General features: G+C 43.1%; 1 protein-coding gene across 1 annotated transcript in view; it reads right to left on the reverse strand.

Moving 5' to 3' along the window:
* CDH11 (cadherin 11) overlaps nt 1-19,501 on the reverse strand; it is an 83,636-nt gene that overhangs the window by 22,984 nt on the left and 41,151 nt on the right. Inside the window, exon 2 of the mRNA XM_066557695.1 lies at nt 19,319-19,440. The gene's annotated coding sequence lies outside the window, so the exon portion shown is untranslated. The remainder of the gene's footprint in view (nt 1-19,318; nt 19,441-19,501) is intronic.

A 19,501-nucleotide genomic window follows, 5' to 3' on the forward strand; every position in this document is an offset into this window, starting at 1 on the left:
ATAAATAAACAAATCCTTCCACTCTTCCCCAACTCCTCAATGCTGTTATGTAAACCAGTAAACACTTTTTAAAGCTGCTTAACCAGAATGGCAGAGCCAAGCTGATACACACACTGCTTATTATCAGCTATTCAAGTGTGAAGTGCTGGAAACAAAATGTTAATCACAGATCCATGCTTATTTACTAACAAGGATTTAAAGCAAAAATTCTTTATTATCTTTTGTTTTATCCTCTACATGTACAGAGATGAAGCAATAAGGCTCCATGTCTTCAAGCTAAAGAAAACTATTCTCTCTCATCCACCACTTCAGAGAATCCCAGAAACTCAGCATGGTTTGGGCTAGAATGGACCATAAATCCCACCCAGTGCCACCCCTGCCATGGCAGGGACACCTTCCACTGTCCCAGGCTGCTCCCAGCCCCAGTGTCCAACCTGGCCTTGGGCACTGCCAGGGATCCAGGGGCAGCCCCAGCTGCTCTGGGCACCCTGTGCCAGGGCCTGCCCACCCTGCCAGGGAACAATTCCTCATTGCCAAGATCCCATCCAGCCCTGCCCTCTGGCACTGGCAGCCATTCCCTGGCTCCTGTCCCTCCAGCCCTTGGCAATTGTCTCTCTCCATCTTTCCTGGGGCTCCTTCAGGCCCTGCAAGGCCACCCTGAGCTCAGCCCAAAGCTTCTCCTGTGCAGGTGAGCAATGCCAGCTGTGCCAGCCTTTCCTCCCAGCAGAGCTGCTCCATCCCTCTGCTCATCCTGGTGCCTCCTCTGGGCTCTCTGCAGCAGCTCCAGGTCCTTGCTGTGCTGGTCCCAGGGCTGGGGCAGCTCTGCAGGTGGGGTCTCACCTGAGGGGCAGAGGGGCAGAATTCCCTCCCTGCTGCCCACGCTCTGGGCAGGGCGTTCTGGCTGAGCCAGGTTCCTCTTGGGCTACAAACAAGTCCCTTGGGCTGTGCAATTTGGTGCAATTGCTTCTGCTTTGGGTTATAAAGGCCAAGGGCTCTGTGCCAGCAGCAGTCCCAAGCTGGCTCTCTGTAGGCAGTGACCCCCAGGTAAGACAGGCTCCCGGGAAAGCTGGAGCTGCAAGAATGTGTCCCTGGCCTCCTCATGCCCCTTCTCCCCTCCTGGAGTTCATGCTCTGCTCACTCACATTGTGTTCACTCCAGCAGTAAAACCTCGGACTCCTATCCCCAGAAAACCTAAAATAGCATAAATCAACAGGCTCCCACTGAAGGCTGTGAAATCACTTAAATTCAAACCAGCTACAGTCTGGATTTTCATAAACTACTTGTATTCTAAAAGATTAGGTGCACAAGATGTTCTTAAGTTAAAGCTAAAATAAACTTCATTAAGAAATGAAGCAGTAGCTTTTACCAAAAAAAAAACCCAAAAACAAAACAAAACAAACCCAAAAAAACCTCCAAATCTCTTTTTTCCTTCTTTTATTTTCCAAACAATCTACTTAAAACATTTCAAACATTTCAACATTAATTCAGCTGCTGAAAGCCTACAGTTTCCTTCTACTTCAAGCAGAAAACATGGAAAAACAGCTAAACAATTTATAAAGCAATTCCTTTTTCTCTTGGGGAAAAATACCTCATAAGACTGAGACTTTGGAATACAAATGTGAGGATGGCAATTGTTGCAGCTGCTGGGCTGCTGCTCCAGCAAGCTCCTGAAAATTCTGTGTGCAGCACTTGGATTCAGGCACTGCACAGATTTGTCAGACTGATTCGCCATGAAAGGTTGCAGCCTTTTTTAAAAGTCACACCTTTCAGACCTTTGGGTATCTCTGCCCATAGGTTATAATCCTTAACTGCAGCAAAGCCAGTCTCAGTGGGCAGCTGACCAAACTGCAACACTGGGATAGAGTTAGCCTTCCTCCTGGAAGCTGCTCCAGTGGTGTGCTTTGGATTTAAGGAGGAGAATGATGTTGATAACACTGAAGTTGGAGCTGGTGCTGAGCAGTGCTCTACTCTGAGTCAAGGACTTTTCAGCTTTCAGCAGGATGCATGGGAGGCACCAAGAGCAGGGAGTGGACACAGCTGGGATAACTGACCCAGCCTGGCCAGAGGGATATTCCAGACCATTCCACTGTGCTCAGCACATAAACTGAGGGGAGCTGGCCAGGTGTCTCTCAGGAGCTGGCTGGGCAGAAGTCTGTGAGTGGTGAGCAACTGCAGTGTGCATCACTTGTTTTGTATATTCAAATTCTTTCCTTGCTGTAATCACTATTTCCTTCCTTTTCCATCCTATTAAAGTGTGTTTATCTCAACCCATGAGTGTTCTCACTTTTACTCTCCCAAATCCCTGCCCCATCCCTGGGGAGTAGCAGGGAGTGAGCAGTGCCTGTGTGGTGCTCAACTGCTGACTCAGGTTAATTGACAAACGTCCTGATTTTTTTTTTACATTATTATTCAGAATTGTGCAAGGTATCATTTTGAAATCCCAAATTTTCCTAACAAATCTGTAAGAAAAGCTGTTTCCCACTTCCTTGAGCATAGTTGATCCCAAGTTTCATGGAAACATACATTATCCTGAGTGGGACGGGACCCACAGGGATCATCCAGTCCATCCCCTGGCCCTGCCCAGACCCCCAACAATCCCCCCAGGATGATGGATGCAGCCCCTGGCCCTGCCCAGACCCCCAACAATCCCCCCAGGATGATGGATGCAGCCCCTGGCCCTGCCCAGACCCCCAACAATCCCCCCAGGATGATGGATGCAGCCCCTGGCCCTGCCCAGACCCCCAACAATCCCCCCTGTCCCTCCCTGGTGCCCAAAGGCTCCTGGAGCTCCGGCAGCCTCGGGGCTGTGCCCATTCCCTGGGCAGCCTGGGCAGTGCCCAGCAGCCTCTGGGGGAAGCAGAACCTTGCCCTGCTCTGCAGCCTGAGCCTGCCCTGGCCCAGCTCCAGCCACTCCTGGGTGCTGCCCCTGGCCTGACAGAGCTCAGAGCTGCCCCTGGGGAGGAAGTCTCAGACTGCTCTGGCTGAACCAAGAGGGACCTGCACTCAAAAGCAGGAATCCCATTAATATCTGTGAACTGTATACAGATGAATGTTGACAATTTTGGTATTGAATAACAGCGTTATCAGGGGTAAAGAGTGAACAAGAGTTAGATGGCCACCACACAAGGCCTGATCTCATTAGCAATGCACATGAGTGCAGTGAAATCCCTGAATATCATTGGGTGCATACAGGACAGAGAAATATTTTAAAAGTCTAGTCCAGACTCTAAAAAACAACCTGCATGGGGAGGTGTATACCAAATGTCTGCATGGAAATAAAATGTGTCCCTAAACAATTGTGAGAACAGGCCTGCTGGGCATTTCTAGCTGCACAGACAGCGTGGCTGTGCTGTGTGCTTGTAGTTAATGCAAACCTCACCACTTTCAATTTTAACATAAGAAAAGTCTGCTAGAAAATAACACCCATCAATATTCCTAATGGAAATATGCTGTTCATTTGAGAATTCAATCAAGAACACAACACCTGAAAAATAATATATCCATGTCCATGTGGAAACCATATTACAAGCAGCCACTCTGCAAAGTCAGTGTGTTCTCCATAGCTTCACACAGATCTGAATGACTGCTCCAAGATACCAACAGTGAAAGATGAAGAGGCAGCAGAGATGATTTCAATGACAAGAGCAGTGGCGGAAGTGAAGTCTAGCCAACTTTAAATTCCTTTCATTATTTTTATAGCAACAATAATCCCCAGCGTCCATGATGATTTCCTGTATGCTATTAAATGACCATATGCCAAATTATAATAGACTAAACAATTTTTTCTGATTTGTCTAGACCATAACTTCTGGATGATGCATTAAAATAGCAATTGTTCTCAGGGATACACTTGGCAGAAGGCAGCCAAGATCACAGTGTTGCAATATAATAATGGATGATTATGTTCTGAAATGTTTTGCAAAAGTATCAAGTAAACATAGCAAACTCCCAGTCTAAATGAGATTTTAGCTGTAATTAGAATTAGCTGAAAAGATGAAGGATTTATTCTACCATAATTTTATCATCAGACAAGGAAATGAATAGCTTTTTAATGAGAGAATAAATATTGGATCATATTAGTTCTGGAGTTCAGAGTGCCTGAGTTTTGGGCAGAGAGGTGGAGGTGGGGCTCAGCTGGAGGAGGCCTGGGAGGCAGGGAGGGGCTTGCAGTGTCCAGGTGATGTCCCCAGCTGGGCAGGGACGTGTCCCCATGGGATCTGGCGCTGCAAAGCTCCCCAGAAGCTGGACAGATTCCTGCCTCTGGCAGCGGGGCTGTTCTGAGCAGCCCCGGGCTCCCCTGCACGGTTTAACCTCAGTGCTCTGCAGCGAGTCCCTTCCCTGGACTGTGCAATGTCCCTGGGCTGTGGGAAAGGAGCAGCTCCCAAGGAAAGCAGGTGGGGAGCACCTCTCCAGATCCAAGAATCTTTAGGGCATATCACAAAGGTAACTTTGGGAGTTTTAATGAAACACACGAGGTGAGGGATGTGGAAGAGTTCTGTGCACAAGGGTTTCATTCTCCTGTGCATCGATGAGAGTGGGAGGAGCTCAGCCTGCCATGGATCTTTATCCTATTGCAGATTTCAACATGCAAACCCTTGATGCCTACCAATTTTCAAGAAAATTGGTGCATATTAATAAGAAAATATTTTTGAAGGATAAAAGTTATTGTTGTAGAAAGCTATTCAGCCCTAACCAGTCAGTCTCCCACATTTAACATTTATTTTTTTCCTCTTTGACAAAATGTTGTTCTCTTCCTTGAGTCATTTCAAGAAAATAGCATAATAAAGTAAATTGATAGCCTCTTCCTTATTGTTCGTGAAGCAAGAAAAACCATCAGGAATCAGTACCTTGCACGTTTAACTTAATTCTCTCCATTAATTTTTGATTTTAAACTGTTCTGCATTATCAGACCAATCTTTGACTAGTTTTTAGCTTGGACTCATGACAAACTTGTGCAAAAGAGGGCCCCTCGTTTTATTTACACAAAATAACATAATGATATCAAGATCTACTTTGCAGCACATCCAGTTGCATGACACATATGGCAAAGCCAGTTCTTCAAATAAACCCTTTAGTCCTGAAAACAGCTGAAATTTTAAATTCCAGGTGTGCTAAATTTGGACAAGACTCAAATGAGGATTATTGCATCTTTCTGCAACTAGAAACTAGAACTGCAACTAGAAAGCAGCCTGAATTTACCCTTAAGCAGAATTTAGGGAGGTGCAACACTGCTGTGTCAAAATTTGCAAGGCTTCCTTTAAAAGGACAGCTGAACTGGGAGATGAGACAACATCAGCTTTCAGCTGTACCCCAGCAGATTAGGGCTTCCTGTGTATTTCCAGGCAGGAAATCATCCCACTGGGAAATGGAGTTTTGGTTCCTGAAATGAACCCCATCTCCCAGGGCAGCACTGGGACACAGCACCAGCACACTTCCCTCTCAGTGCCAGCACCATGGCCCTCACTCACCAAGTGTGAAATAGGAGAATTAAAAACTGAAGGACTCCCTGTGCATCATGCCTGTAAGCAGCCCCAGAGTCTGGTCATGTACATCTGTGTGTGCTGGGAATCAGGCACCAGGAGCATGGAATGACCGGACAACTGATAGAGGGAAGATTTAGAGGAGATATTAGGAAAAAAAATGTTCCCTGGCAGGGTGGGCAGGGCCTGGCACAGGGTGCCCAGAGCAGCTGGGGCTGCCCCTGGATCCCTGGCAGTGCCCAAGGCCAGGTTGGACACTGGGGCTGGGAGCAGCCTGGCACAGTGGGAGGTGTCCCTGCCATGGCTGGGGTGGCACTGGGTGGGATTTAAGGTCTCTTCCAGCCAAAACCATTCTGGAATTTTTTAATAAAAGCCAATGTGCACTGGTCTCATGTAAAATGTTTTGTTAGATGACAAGAGCTCTGATCTCTATACATTCCTGCTGTATATGTAGCAGATAAATTTCATTTTTCCCAGCGTGTGATCCCAAAGCAGACCAGCAGCAGTTACTCCCTGTGAGCCCCTCTGCAGCTCTGGGTCTCTCTTGCTGGAGCACATTCCAGGCCTCACTGGAGAGAACAGCAAAAACCCCTCAACTGAATGCAAATGAATATGAAGTTTTCTGTGCCATTCACAAAACATAATTAGTCTTATGAGACAAAAGTATTTAGTCCAGAAAGGGAAATTCTTCATATTTAAAGATACTTGGGGGAAAAAAAAAATCTCTTATTTATTGCACTGAATAATGAGAACCTCACACTCCCCCAGTTCAAGTTCTGTGTTTTGCATGGGAGTGCTTTACACTGCAATGTAAAGAATTAGAATTTGAGGCTGCAGTTCTACAGAGGTAAGTGTATATATAACTTTATACATAACTTTATATTTGGTGAGCAAACAGCCAAGATTCTAGAGGTATCCTACCACAGAGGAATTCTAGGTCATGGCAAGATTTGTATGTACTAAATACAGAAGTGAAATCTTTACAGAACTGGTGATTTGCATCTTGACAATAGAAGTCGCTTCAAAAATGCTAAGCAAGTTTTGTAGAATCCTATTCTGAGTTCTGTAGAATCCTATGAAAGGAAAACTTAATCCTTTGCATTTTTAAATTATGTTTTATAGCACTGTATTGGATTACTGAGATGTTTAAAGCCAATAATCCCCACCTGCTCCAAAGAAGAGTTTTTGAAATGTAGCCACCTTTTCCTGTAGCAGCATTGAGACTCAGCATTACAAAACCATAGACAAAGCCAGAAAATGATGGCTCTTTGAAAACAGAAGTCATTGTGCAGAGAAGAGGAGAGAAATAACCCCCTGAACAGTGTGATGTGCTATCTGTCAGCATCCACCTCTGAATTCATCATGGAAGGAGGGCATTTTCCCCAAGCTTTGATTTAATTTGTGCTTGTTGGGGAAGGGTGAGATTGCCTCTTGTCTGTACCTCATATAAAGCAGGGGAAAGCAGGAAGACAACTTAGTACATTATGGAGTGAATGACACAGAAATAAGCCTGAGAGAGTGATATTAAAAGGCTTGGGAAATGAAAAATGGCTGTAAACAGAGTTTTACATTTACTTGCTGCCCTGGGGAGATCCACTTAAGATAAATGTGACAGAGGCTGTCTGGTTTTAAGCATAAACTCTACAGGAACACAACCAGCATAAGAAAGGCAGTCTTATTAAAGAACATGGTGATTGATAGAGTAATTTCAAGTAATGACTAAGCTTTTGGTAGAGTTTATTTTAAATAGTAATTGTGTTCTTGTGCTTCTCAGACAAACTAGAATTCTCATAATTCTGTGGATGCTCCAAGGCCAGCAAGGCTGCAGCCAAGCCCATGCTCGTCTCAGTCATTTTGTTATTATGTAAGTGGCTATCAATGACAGCCTGAGGAGGACACAAATGACAACTAAAGTCAACTTACTTGCAACTACTAATGCTGTATTTACATGCTAAGCCAACCCTGAATATTTTTCCCCCTAAGAATTGATATGTACGCATATCTGAATAGCATTTGTGCTGTGACTGATAATCTCTTTGGTTTGTGCCAGAAATGAGACAGAAAGTCAAGATTAAAGGGTGAAAACCTATCAAAAACTAATGATTGCAGGCAGGTCTATTGAGCTCCCAAACCAAGGCAGACAGAATTCCAGCCAGCAGTCCCTTTCTGCTCAGATCCATAACCTCTTGCTGAAAGGCTGGCAGCCCCCTCAGGAGCAGAAATCTAAATTCAGTCTGTGGTTCTGCACTTACAGCTTCATTTCCAGAGGCAGCTTCAGCAGTGCTGCCCAAAAGCCAGACTACTAAAGCATGCTGGGTGGTCTTTGTGTGGCCAGTGTGTTCCTCTACAAAACATTCTTCCCCTTTGAATTTAATCCTACCGGACTCCTCAATCCCCTTGTCCCCTTCAGTTTGGTCTCCCTCACGCAGGAAAGTTCCTGATGAAAGACTTCCCCTCCTTAGAGAGGTTCACATTACAGGCCCTGGAACATTTATCTTTCTAAAACTCGACAAGTTAGGGAATTACTGAGAGTTCCCTTTACAAATACATTTGCTAAAAAGAGAAAGGTGAGAGCTGAATTAGCAACCAAAAGCCTTCTCCTGTCCCCAGCTTTCTTGGAGCTGCAGAAGGAAGAGCTCAGATCCTTCAGCACTGCCCATGGAAGGTTCTTCTTTTGCTAGCTTGCTTAACTATTCCAGTTTAGTGCAGATTTCTTACATAAAGAGCATAAAAGCCACTTTGAGACTTCTGAATGAAAAATTGAATCAATAATTAATTTTTGCCTGGGCAGAGATTGTCTGTGAGGAGACCAATTTTGGCTCAAAAGTATGAGATAACAACCTCAGAATATTCAAACACACTCCCAAAGCAGCCTCAGTGGCACTAATAAAGGAGACCATCACTGTTTAAATACCTAATGGGAGGCTACAGCTGAAAAGATCAAATCTTCACATTTCTATTATTATTTGCAACCTATTAAATCACAAGATTATAATTAAAACAATGTTTGCATGACTCTTTTCTGAGATGCCTTGCTGTAATTAGTCACCACAGAGTATTTCCATTTAACCTAAGAAACTCCCAAGTACACAAACACAAAGAAAACACCATCTTCATTAAAACATCTTCCTTTTGGCTTCCTGATCTGCTCTGAGCACAAATGAGAGGAATTATATGGATTTTTAGGGTTCACAGGCTGTAAGAACTAAGGCATAATAACCTTTTATTGCAAACCCAAAAATCCAGCAACAGGTGCTAGGATGATGCAATGAGATGCTAAGCATACAAATAAATACAATAATAGCACAAAAAAGACAGACTGGTGTCAGCTTGCAATTAAAATTTGATTTTCATTCAACTGATCCATTAAAAAAAAGGGCAAATGATTCAGCATATTTTTCATTAGCATAACTCATTCTGAGTTAAACCTGTTCATCACATCTTTCTAACTGATCACATGAACCACAAACACATCCCAGACCTGGCTTGGCACTATTTCTGACCTATAATTAAAGATGATGGTGGCAAAACATTTCAAATCTGTTCCTGTGACAGAACCAGTAGCAATGACAGATTTAAGGCAGTGCCTTGCATTAGCTGGAATGATGTTTGGTGCCATTGTTACCATGCAGAAAAGGCAAATTTTAAATACCTGAACTGATATTTCACAGAGTTTGTCATGGGAAATTGCCCAAAAATGGGCATTTAAAAAATTAGCTTAGTGATACTCATAGCTGAATCGATGAATCAACTTCATTAGATGTATTTTGGAAGTGCATTAGGGGGTTTGAGGCTATAAATACCTTTTGTCACACTTACTCTGGTGCCAAGGGCAAGCCTTGGCCTTAAGAGTGCAATAACCAGGTCTGGGGGGGTGTACCTGCAGGTGCTGGAACACCCAACCTCATTTCTGCACCAGCAATGTCTTCTTTAACCAACAGGAGGTTATGGAAGTACTGAGTGGGAATGAACCTATGTCCAGGCAGGTAAAGCTTCACCTTCCACATCAATAACAATTTTCTCATTAATGAAAATGCCTGAAGTGCCCTTAAAAATGAGTTTGGGAAAAAGAAAGAGGAAAATCTTACAATTGGTGGGACTGCTGGATCAAGAACAGTTTAATTTTTTGATGAAATGACCTCAATATGAGGCAAATAGAAGGGAAAAATTTACATTTATAGAAGTGATATAAATCAAAAAACCTATAATTAAAAAAAATGCCATGCATGTACAAATATACACATAAAAATACTGAAAGCTTCATTCACCAGAACAGGATTAGGCTTTTTTTTCCTCCACATTAAACATGCCCTTACATTCAGCCTATTTTCTACCAAAATGTTCTTTTCAAAATGTTGCCAGGGTGATATCACTATTTCAATCCAACCAATTTCCTTTGAAATCTCCCATAACAGTAATTAAATAAATTGCTCTTGGAGTAATTATGTTGGGTTTTTTTTTTCTGGAAAAGGAACTATTAGGTTAAAGAGAGATGAGAGAGTCTGTCACCAAACATAATCTTTCTAGAAACACTGGTGCTTGCTACATTTATTGGAAGAAGGATGGAATACTTAAAAACTTGGGACATTTTTAGCTTTTTTAAAGGAAATGTCAACTTCCCAGCTGAAGTAAGCACCAAGCTAAAATGACTGCTGACAGTCCTGGGAGTGCAGAGGGAAAGAAAATGGAAGTTGTGTCAATAGAAAGCTTTTCAATTCTATGTATTAAGCCCAAGAGGGCTGGTGAGAACTGGGAGGCCAAATTGCGGTGTTAAAGCAAGTGGATGGTGAACAAGATGAAGGGGATGGAGAGTCCAGGACTGATGATCCAGAGGAGAGCACAGAATGGAGCAGTCCCTTAATCCATCATGTTGGAGCCCTTGGAGACTGGGCTGCTGCAGCTGGGGAGGTTCTGTGTGCGTGGCCATCCATCAGCTCCAGTGCCTCCCTCTCTGGGAATTTGATCTGCCCTGACAGAGGCAAACGAGGCTTTCCCAGCTCCACAGAGTTTCCAAATGTGTAACTTTATGTTCCAGCTGTACTTTGGCTTTGGCTCCAAGTCAGGCTAAAACTGCTAGGTGTAGCCTGTTGGGCATCTCATGAGTTTTCGAGTTTGTTTTTTTTCCCAGAATAAATTCTTTTACCTTTGCTAGGGATTCCCTTTTATTTGTGGGGATTTGGCATTCATCTGATAAGCAGCACTGATTTCAGAACAAACTTAGCTAACTCTCACTTTGTTCTCTGGCTCAGTCTGGTACTTCAGATTTCAAGGAATTTAAATTCTGGTGCTTGCTACTATTGTTCACATTGCAAAGAACATGGAGATTTCCATTTAAAGCTTTTCTTTTAATTCCTTGGCTATGTTTTCCTTTATGTGTGATGCTGAAACACCCATCCTCCTTTTCCTTTAAATCTCTCTGGTATATGAGATAATATTGCATAAGGATAACCCACATGGATCAGTATCTGAATTTCTTTATGGATCTTTACCATATCCCACCCAAGGACAGTGAGCCAGTACTTGTCTGCAAGCTAAACCTCTACTTTCTCACCACAATGAAGACCCAAGGACAGTGTTTTCAACTTAAAAACTCACAAGGGTGAGCAAAAGGACAATAAGAAATAACTTCCTGGAAATCCAGTGGTCAGAGGGAATAAAGCACCAGACAGGCACCAGCTGGAGAAACTGGATCTGGGGATTCATCCAAGAACAGGGAACATCTTTCTGAGCAGACAGACATATTTCATGTTCCAATGGATGGCTGACAGGGTAAACATTGCTATAAAAAACTTAACATGATATTTTATTTTTTTTTTTGAACTCTTCATGCAAATTTTGTGAACCCCTTCTGGCTTAAGCTTCAGCAAGTGAGTTTAGAATCAGACCCAAGGAATGGCAAATCCATATTATAAGCAGGAAAAATAATTACAGAGGTCATGCACAGGCACTTGAATTATGTTTGTAAACACAGCTTGAACTAAACCCAACCATGATACGTGACCCGAATGATGGTGTAACAATGAGATTGCCAATAGGAGTGTTTACTAAATGCTTATTTAATAATGGAGCTTAAATAAATAGTGTAAAACATAATTTTCCACATGTTAATGTGAACTTGTTAAAATTTCAGTGCCTTGTAAGCCCTTAGGACAGTGTCACCGTTGCTTGTGACATGCCCAAGCTGGAGTGAGCTGCCAGCACAGGCAGCAGGACCCAGCTGGATTCTTAGGCAGCATCAGCACCACTTTTGGCCTGCCCAGGCCTTGAGTTTGGTTAATTTATTTGGCTGTAAGAAGTTATTTAAGGACCAAAGGGCCATTGCCTGATTTGCTTGGGTTTATTGCTTCACTCAGGATGACTCTGCTGTAACACAGTGGGTTTATGTGTATGTTTGAAATGAAAGGGTAAAAATAATAATGCACTGGTCCATACACAGCAAACTACTTGTGCAGCCAGGAAACAGCACAGGAGGAGAGAGATCTGAAAATTGGAGGATGATGGGGCTGGAAACTGCTCCCCAGGGCTCAGCCGTGGAATCACTGCAGCCTGGGAGCTGCACAAAGCTCAGAGGCAGCACAGGGAGCAGAGGGTGCTGTTCAACACCCAGAAAATCACCTTTCACAGCAACACAGGCTGCCATGTGCCCTACAGAGCCCAGGGGAAAGTGCAGCCTGAGGAGCAGGTTTGCAAATTTAACAGTGACTCTGGAAAAATAATGTGTTAGAAACAGAACAATGGCTCTGGGTCCAGGGAGAAGGATCCATCCCTGAGTTCTCTGGGATAAGGTCCTACCCCCAATGCCTCAATACCTCTGCCTGAGGCAGCTGATGGTTCCTTTCCATCAGGAAAAGGCAGGGACTGGGAGGCTCCTCTGCATCACTTTTGACTGTACATAACTTGTATAAGAGCTCAGTGTGGCAGAACTGATAATTCTCTGGTTAGACTCTTTGAATTTAGGCCAACAGAACATTCTTGGCTTTTAATTTCTGTTCTTTTGGGTTAGATGAGCTCAACAAGCTGCAGCAGATTAAACTGGTGGACACTTCAAGGACCCTGCACTGGGACCTGGATGTAACTCCACAACTGCTCAGAGGCAAAGCACTCAGCTGGACAAAGGGCAATGTGTCAGCACTGTGTGAGCAGAGGAAACAGAGGGAACCTGCATAACCCTAACCCAAGAGAGCACCAGCCCCTGCTTGGGAAAGTGGTTTTGACAGCTGTTAAAAGTCATAACCATTCTATTCTTTGCTGGGAAGTTTTCCCACTTAAACAATTAATTATCTCTGTATTTGTTAAATATAAAACAAATCAAATGACTACAAACCAACAAGGAGAAAAGTGGTCATTCCATTTGTTGGACACACAACTTTGGTGTCATTCTGCTAAGGCTGGGAGCAGCAGAGGGGTGATAACCAGTGGGTCAGGGGCTTTACTGGGAGAGAGCACAGCACAGTCTTTGTTGAGCTGTCCTTGGGGTGAGCCTGTTCCTGGGATGGGGCTGTTCTCTCCTGGGCCTCACACATGGCAGAGGGGGACAGGAGACACAGCTGGCACCTTTGGGCTCATGAACAGGCCAGCAGAGCAGTGAAGGCTGCAGCTGGCTCCCACCCTTGGGATGAACAGCTCATTAGTGAGTGCTAAATGTTTGTGTGAGCACGTTTTCTGGAATAAATAAGGAATATCTTCTACCCAGCGTGCTGCAAGTCACACATGCTGCCTGCAGTAAGAAAGCATGAGAACAGCTCAGGAGGTCAAGGCAGAGCCTTTGGCTTGGTTGGTTATTTTTGCTTCAGTGACACCCTGGTTCACAAAATGCAGCTGATGGCACGAACCCCAGCCAGGATGGCCAGGAGGCCTCTGACAGTGGCCAGGCTGTGCAGGTTATGTAACCTGCTTTCTGTTTTGGGGGAGAGATGGGAGAGTTGGAGGCCAAATGGCCAAGTTCTCCTGTAAAAGAAGGGAAAAAGCTGCAAAAGTACAGGGGGTCAGACCCCATGACCATGAATATTCAGTATTTTAGGCTGTTGTTTCTAAAAGAAGATTGTGTTCATAAACAGAACCAGAAAATACCCTTCAGGGTCAGTCCTGCTTTTGATTCCAAATGGTATGTTGGCTCAGACTTCCCCTTTCCTGGCCTCTCCCATTATCCCATTGAATTCATTAGGAGGCTGTGGCTACTGGCCAAAAGAAACGGGTAATGCATCCCAGAGCCCATATTCTTTGAAATATCTTCTGAGACAGGAATTTATGGCATCAATATAATGAAACTCAGATTACAGCATTAAAGTCTGAGTCTGTCTGCTTGCCACACATACCAGAATTATACAGAAAATTTGAGCCACAGAACCCTGAGGAAATTGGGGAAAATATGCACTCCCATCTAGAGGGAGGCTTTAGGAGATGGTTGCACCAAGTCAGAGAACAAGTTAAACCAAGTTTAAGAACAGCCTCAAGCAAGAGAGAAATCACACATGATGCTACATAGGTAGCAGCAGCAGACCTGAAAGAACTGCTATGGAATCACAAACACTTTGGCTTTGGCACACTGAACTCAGCAAATTTAGCCTGGTCTACAGCAGTTACTACATTAGATAAATAAAAATACGATCAAGTCCTGACTCCATTTTCATTTTGTCCCTCCTCCCCCTGACCAGCCCTGAGAGAGTTACTTTTTTGCTTTAAGGTATCTGTTTAGTACTTTGTATTCTATGCCATTCTCTTTGATATTATGTTTATTATTATATATTCAATGATTATCAAATGGGTGCTTTCTATCCCAAAAAATCCACGTTATTCTCCTGCAGTGATTACAAGAATTGCTTTTATAGACCAGAAACCGGACAGCTTTTTCCTGTAAAAGAACAGGAGAGACTTCACCTAAAACCTTGGAACAAACCTTCATTTATGAGACAAGGGAATCATTTTTTTCCCACTACATGAATTCAGTGGGCTGCCACAGGCCAGTCATAATCTGTTATTGTTTCCCTACAACCTTGTACTATTAATTTTTCTTTTTAATGAACTGTCCAGTCTAGTTTAGCTGTGGAAGCTATGATGGAGCTGCAATAGAAATGGTTTATGTCATGCCTTTGTCAAAAAGCTTTCCCCTACAGCAGCAGAATGTAATTGAAAAGCCATTTTAAAATAAAAGTAACTGAGCGCTTGCAAATGCAGGTTGTCAGGACTGGAGAGGGAAAAACCTTTGCATTACATTAGATTTTACCAATAGCTACTTGTGTGTCTTTATTAGTGTTTATACAGATGAGGAAAGCCACAGAAACTGCATCTGCTGCATGGTTATATCAGCAAGTGTTCCTGCAAGATACATTTTTAAGTTTTTCTTCAACTGTGACTAACAACGTAGTAATTGGCTGGGTTAAACACCTCAAAAGAATTAAATACACTAAATTGTGATTTATTTTATGGCATACAGAATATGTCAATTTTTGAGACAGCAAACTAACATCTGAGCAGAATTCAAATAGTTTTTATTGCATATGAAACCTTGAAAGGCTGAGTGCACAGCCATCTTTTCATATGCTATATATATGTGAAAGGCATGCTATTTACTCTTCTCTTGGGTTTATTTTTCTAGCCCTGGCTATGTGTATTTTTTCTTGGGGACACTATAGTATAGATTTTAAATATGCTATTATTCTCCTCCTCACCATCACTATTAAAATACAAAGTGAGCAACTATATCTAAATATATATATGTATATGTATATACACACATAGATATATAGATATAGATATATGCACAGAGATATATGTATATAGGTATATATGTGTGTATATATACACACTGTCTATTTATGTATTTATTGTTAAAGCTGACAACAGTTTTATCCACAAATTCCCATTAAAATTGTTTCAGAAAGACTCCGATTTCACTTTTAATTCCTACTTTTCACCTTTGAAGCAACTGTGGAAATTTTGCCAGTTCATTTTATTGGAGCACAATTTCCAAGTATTTGAGGTTGTTTTGACCCAGAAATGATTGGAGTTTTGGGGAGTTTTTCAGTCAATGGATCAATCTTTTAATGGCCTTTCTCCTGTGCTGGCCAATCTCTGCAGCCTGTGCAATGCAAATTCCTTAGGGAATCTCATCCTGGAGGGGGATTTTGGAGTTTCCCATTCCTTAGCCCAGCCAGGCTGCTCCAGATCCTGCTCCAGAGCTCCACCCTGCAGCCCAGACATGGCTGGGATGCCCCAGAAAGCTGGAAAATGCAGGGATGAGTCTCTGAGGACTCAGTTGTTTCAGGATTCAACCAGCAACAAACTTTTTTGCCACAAAAAGCTGAATTTCAGCTGAGATACATGTTCATTGTTTCCAAAAACAAATCACTCATTTCACCATTCTTCTACATTGAAGATTCTTTCAAGGACATTGAAGATTCTTTCAAGGCAACATGGAAATAACTTTCTATTAAAAAGTAGATAGGAAAACCTGAAATGTCCATGTTAGTAAGTACTGAGACCATAAGAGACAGGACAGTGACAATGTATTTCCCCACTTGATGTCTTTGAGGCCATTGTAATTTCTAACAAAATAAGCATTCTTCTTTCATATCTGTTTGACCAGATTAGGTCTTATAATTATCCTAACAATGTTTCCACAGGTTTTTCAGCTCAAGCAAGGACTTGAAGAGAACCAAAAAGGCAGAAGTAATAAATTCAGACTCCATCTCATTGCACAGACTATGTGAAATGACACTTACTCTTCTTAACAGTTCACTCTCAGGCATTTCTTTAAGAGCCAACTGGAGATTCCCTGTATTTTGGAGTGTCATCCTACTAAAATCAAAGCTTTTGCCCTCACATGTGAGCCTATTTCATTTAGATTACTAATATCCATCCTAAAATACATGTAACAAGCTAATCCTGGAGACACTGAGTGTCTGTTCTGTGGGCTGACACTGAGAATTCAAAATTCAGGTTTTAAAAACCTACAGAAGTGGATATTTGTAGAGAAGCGAAGTGAAGATGTGAGACAGGATAAAAGGCAGCTGGAGGGGGAACACTGCTCTGACTTGTAGGCTGGGTTCAACATGCAGAACAGGGATTCCAAAGGAAAATTAATTTTCTTTCCACGTGCCATCTGTGCAAAAACAAAACTATAGAGGAATTTCATTCCAGGATGTCCTCTGTGCATTGTGAACAGCCTGGTTTTCCCATTATGGTCTTTCTAGATAAGAATGAAATATTACATATGAAAGAGGCAAAGTATGCATTATACAGCACTAATTTATAGATTTAGGAAGTGAACTTCAGTTTCTCATCCCATCTGAGGAACTCATCACAGCCTTCCAGGATCTGAGGGGGCTGCAGGGAGAGAGAGGGGCTGGAGAGGGGCTCTGCACCAGGAGCTGCAGTGCCAGGGGCAAGGGCTTCACAATGACAGGGGGAAATTCAGTCAGGTATTGGGAATGAGGAATTGTTCCCTGGCAGGGTGGGCAGGCCCTGGCACAGGGTGCCCAGAGCAGCTGGGGCTGCCCCTGGATCCCTGGCAGTGCCCAAGGCCAGGTTGGACACTGGGGCTGGAGCAGCCTGGGACAGTGGGAGGTGTCCCTGCCATGGCAGGAGTGGCACTGGATGGGCTTTAAGGTCCCTTCCAGCCCAACTCATTCTGGGATTCCCTGATTTTATGATTCTATGAGAGTATTCTTCTTTGGGGTCCTGAGGACCCTTTATTCCTGTGGGATGCTTTACAGGATAATATAAAATCATAGGGAAGTGTATTTGTTGTGCTTATCCTCAATCTCTCTTGCAATTCAGTATAGAAAATCCATGCAGCACAGGAAGAAAATGTCCAGTCAGGATATTCCCAGTTCCTGTAGCTCCCTGGTCACCTTCTGCAGTGACTGAGCCAAGGCTGTGTCACAGCCCCCAGCAGCTCAGCAGGGCCTTGCTCTCTGCCCCGCTGCTCTTTGTTCCATGAACAATAGTTAAGCATGAATATTTTACCTTCTCAACTCTTGTCATTATCCAGATACTGTAACAGGAAATTTGCATTCCTGAATAGGCACAGCTGGAAGTAATTTAAGAAAGATCCTTCAAAAGAAGGGAAGAGAATTTAGGAAGCATATGGAGTCACAGGTTTACATGATAATCAACAAAAGCAGCTCTTGTTCCTCCTCATTTGCAGGGAGACACTTCACACTCCAAGCAGAGGGAACATCCCACAGTCTCTCTGCAGGAAGCTTTCTTTCACAAATTATTTGCTTTAACTCTGAAATGCAAAGAAGTTCATGAAAAAAAAAGACAACACTTTGTCAGATAAAACTTGGGTAGGGACCCAGTTAAAATTCACTTATCTCACACACTAGTGAGAGTGATGGGCTGTTTTCCTTCAAGCCTATTCCTCACAGTCCTTTAATTTCTAAAAATTAAGTCTGTTTGGAAGTAGCTCTGAAGTGAAGAACAAGTGGAGTAGAAAGGGGCCTGAACTAAACCATGAACTGAGATATTAGAAAATGCCAAAAGAGGCAAAACTGTGGTGAGAAAATTCATGTAACTGTGCATGGAGCAGAGACATGCAGAACTAATTTCAGATATTTTCTCAATGTCTTCTTGATACCCAGGAATGAATTTGAAACCTAGTCAGCACGTCCTCAAACCAAGCCCTCTTTAGAATCGTTCTGTCAAGAAACTGGATTTGAACAACAGCTGAGCACTGTTTGCAAAATGTGGCTTTTGTGTTCAGACAGGACCAGAATCTGCCATGCTGAGCTCTGTCATTGCTCAGGAGTTAATTCAGCCCAGTGCTGCTGGTGTCACCCAGCCTGGCTGCTGCTGTCCCCTCCCCTAATCTGAGGACAGCACACACACACACACACACACACACACACACACACACACACACACACACGTCCCATAGAGCAGCTCACGAGGATGTTGAAGGGTTGGTCCATTTGGCTGCCAGAAATACGATAATTGTCATTAAAGGGATTTTCACAGAAATTAAGCATCTGTCAAGCAGGACCTGAGTGAATTGAATGTAGAAAGTGTGAATGAGTCAGCAAGACAAAGAACTTTTATATCCTGGCACTGTACTTTTTATCCCACACGATTCAGGTGGGCTCGTGCCTTTGATTCTGTATAAATGACAGTGTTTAGATATTTATTACCTGTTACACCTAATCTGTTTCTGTGTTAAACTTAGAAACAAACAATGGACACTCCTGTAAATGAGCAATTCTCACCTCTGTGGAATTGCAGCAACAGCACAACTGAAAGTCACAGAGAATTTGAAAAATTAAAGGCATCAGAGCAGCAGATCCAAGTAGTTTTACATCTAGTTTCCTAAACTCTACACTCCCACACTTTCCACCTTCTCTGAAGCCTAAGGGTCACCATGAAGTTACTTTCCTAACCCAAGTCTGAGCAGTTATACTGAGCTCAATAGTATTGCACAAAATATCAGAGAAAGAGTCCAAATGTGGAATTAATCACTCACTAGAATAAGGAAGGTATAAACCTGTTTGACTGATCACTTCCAGCTGTAAACCTAAATATCAGAACAATTCTTACATTCCTGTTCTTCAGTGTTCCACTGCTGTGAATTTTCAAGTGATACTCTGATGTTTAAAACAAGAAATTCAACAAAAGGGATTCAAAACATGTCCCTTCTCAAACTGTGCTGTACAGAGGTAGAAGGATGGTCTGTGTCCTACAGCTGACAGCTATCAGGAGCTCTGGTTAAACTCTCTGAGGGATCAGTGCTTGCAGAAATGTTCCCTATGCTGCACAAACATTGTAGACACTACAGAAACAAGGCCCCAGCCATGGATCCCTGACATCCCTCAGGAGATCACAGGGCTGGACGCAGGACTTACCTTCACCCACTGGAAACCTGCTGCCAGTTGATGTAGCATATTCCACACATCTGAAATGCCACCTCAGGAGCTGTGACACCTGTCAGCCCTCTGCTGCCACTCAGCCACTACTTCAGCTCTGGCTGCAAAGAAGGAAAAAGGACATTTGAAATCCAAACTATTGGTGGGACCATAAAAAAGGAA

Source organism: Molothrus aeneus, chromosome 11 (genome assembly GCF_037042795.1).
Source record: "Molothrus aeneus isolate 106 chromosome 11, BPBGC_Maene_1.0, whole genome shotgun sequence".
Lineage (NCBI taxonomy): Eukaryota > Metazoa > Chordata > Aves > Passeriformes > Icteridae > Molothrus > Molothrus aeneus.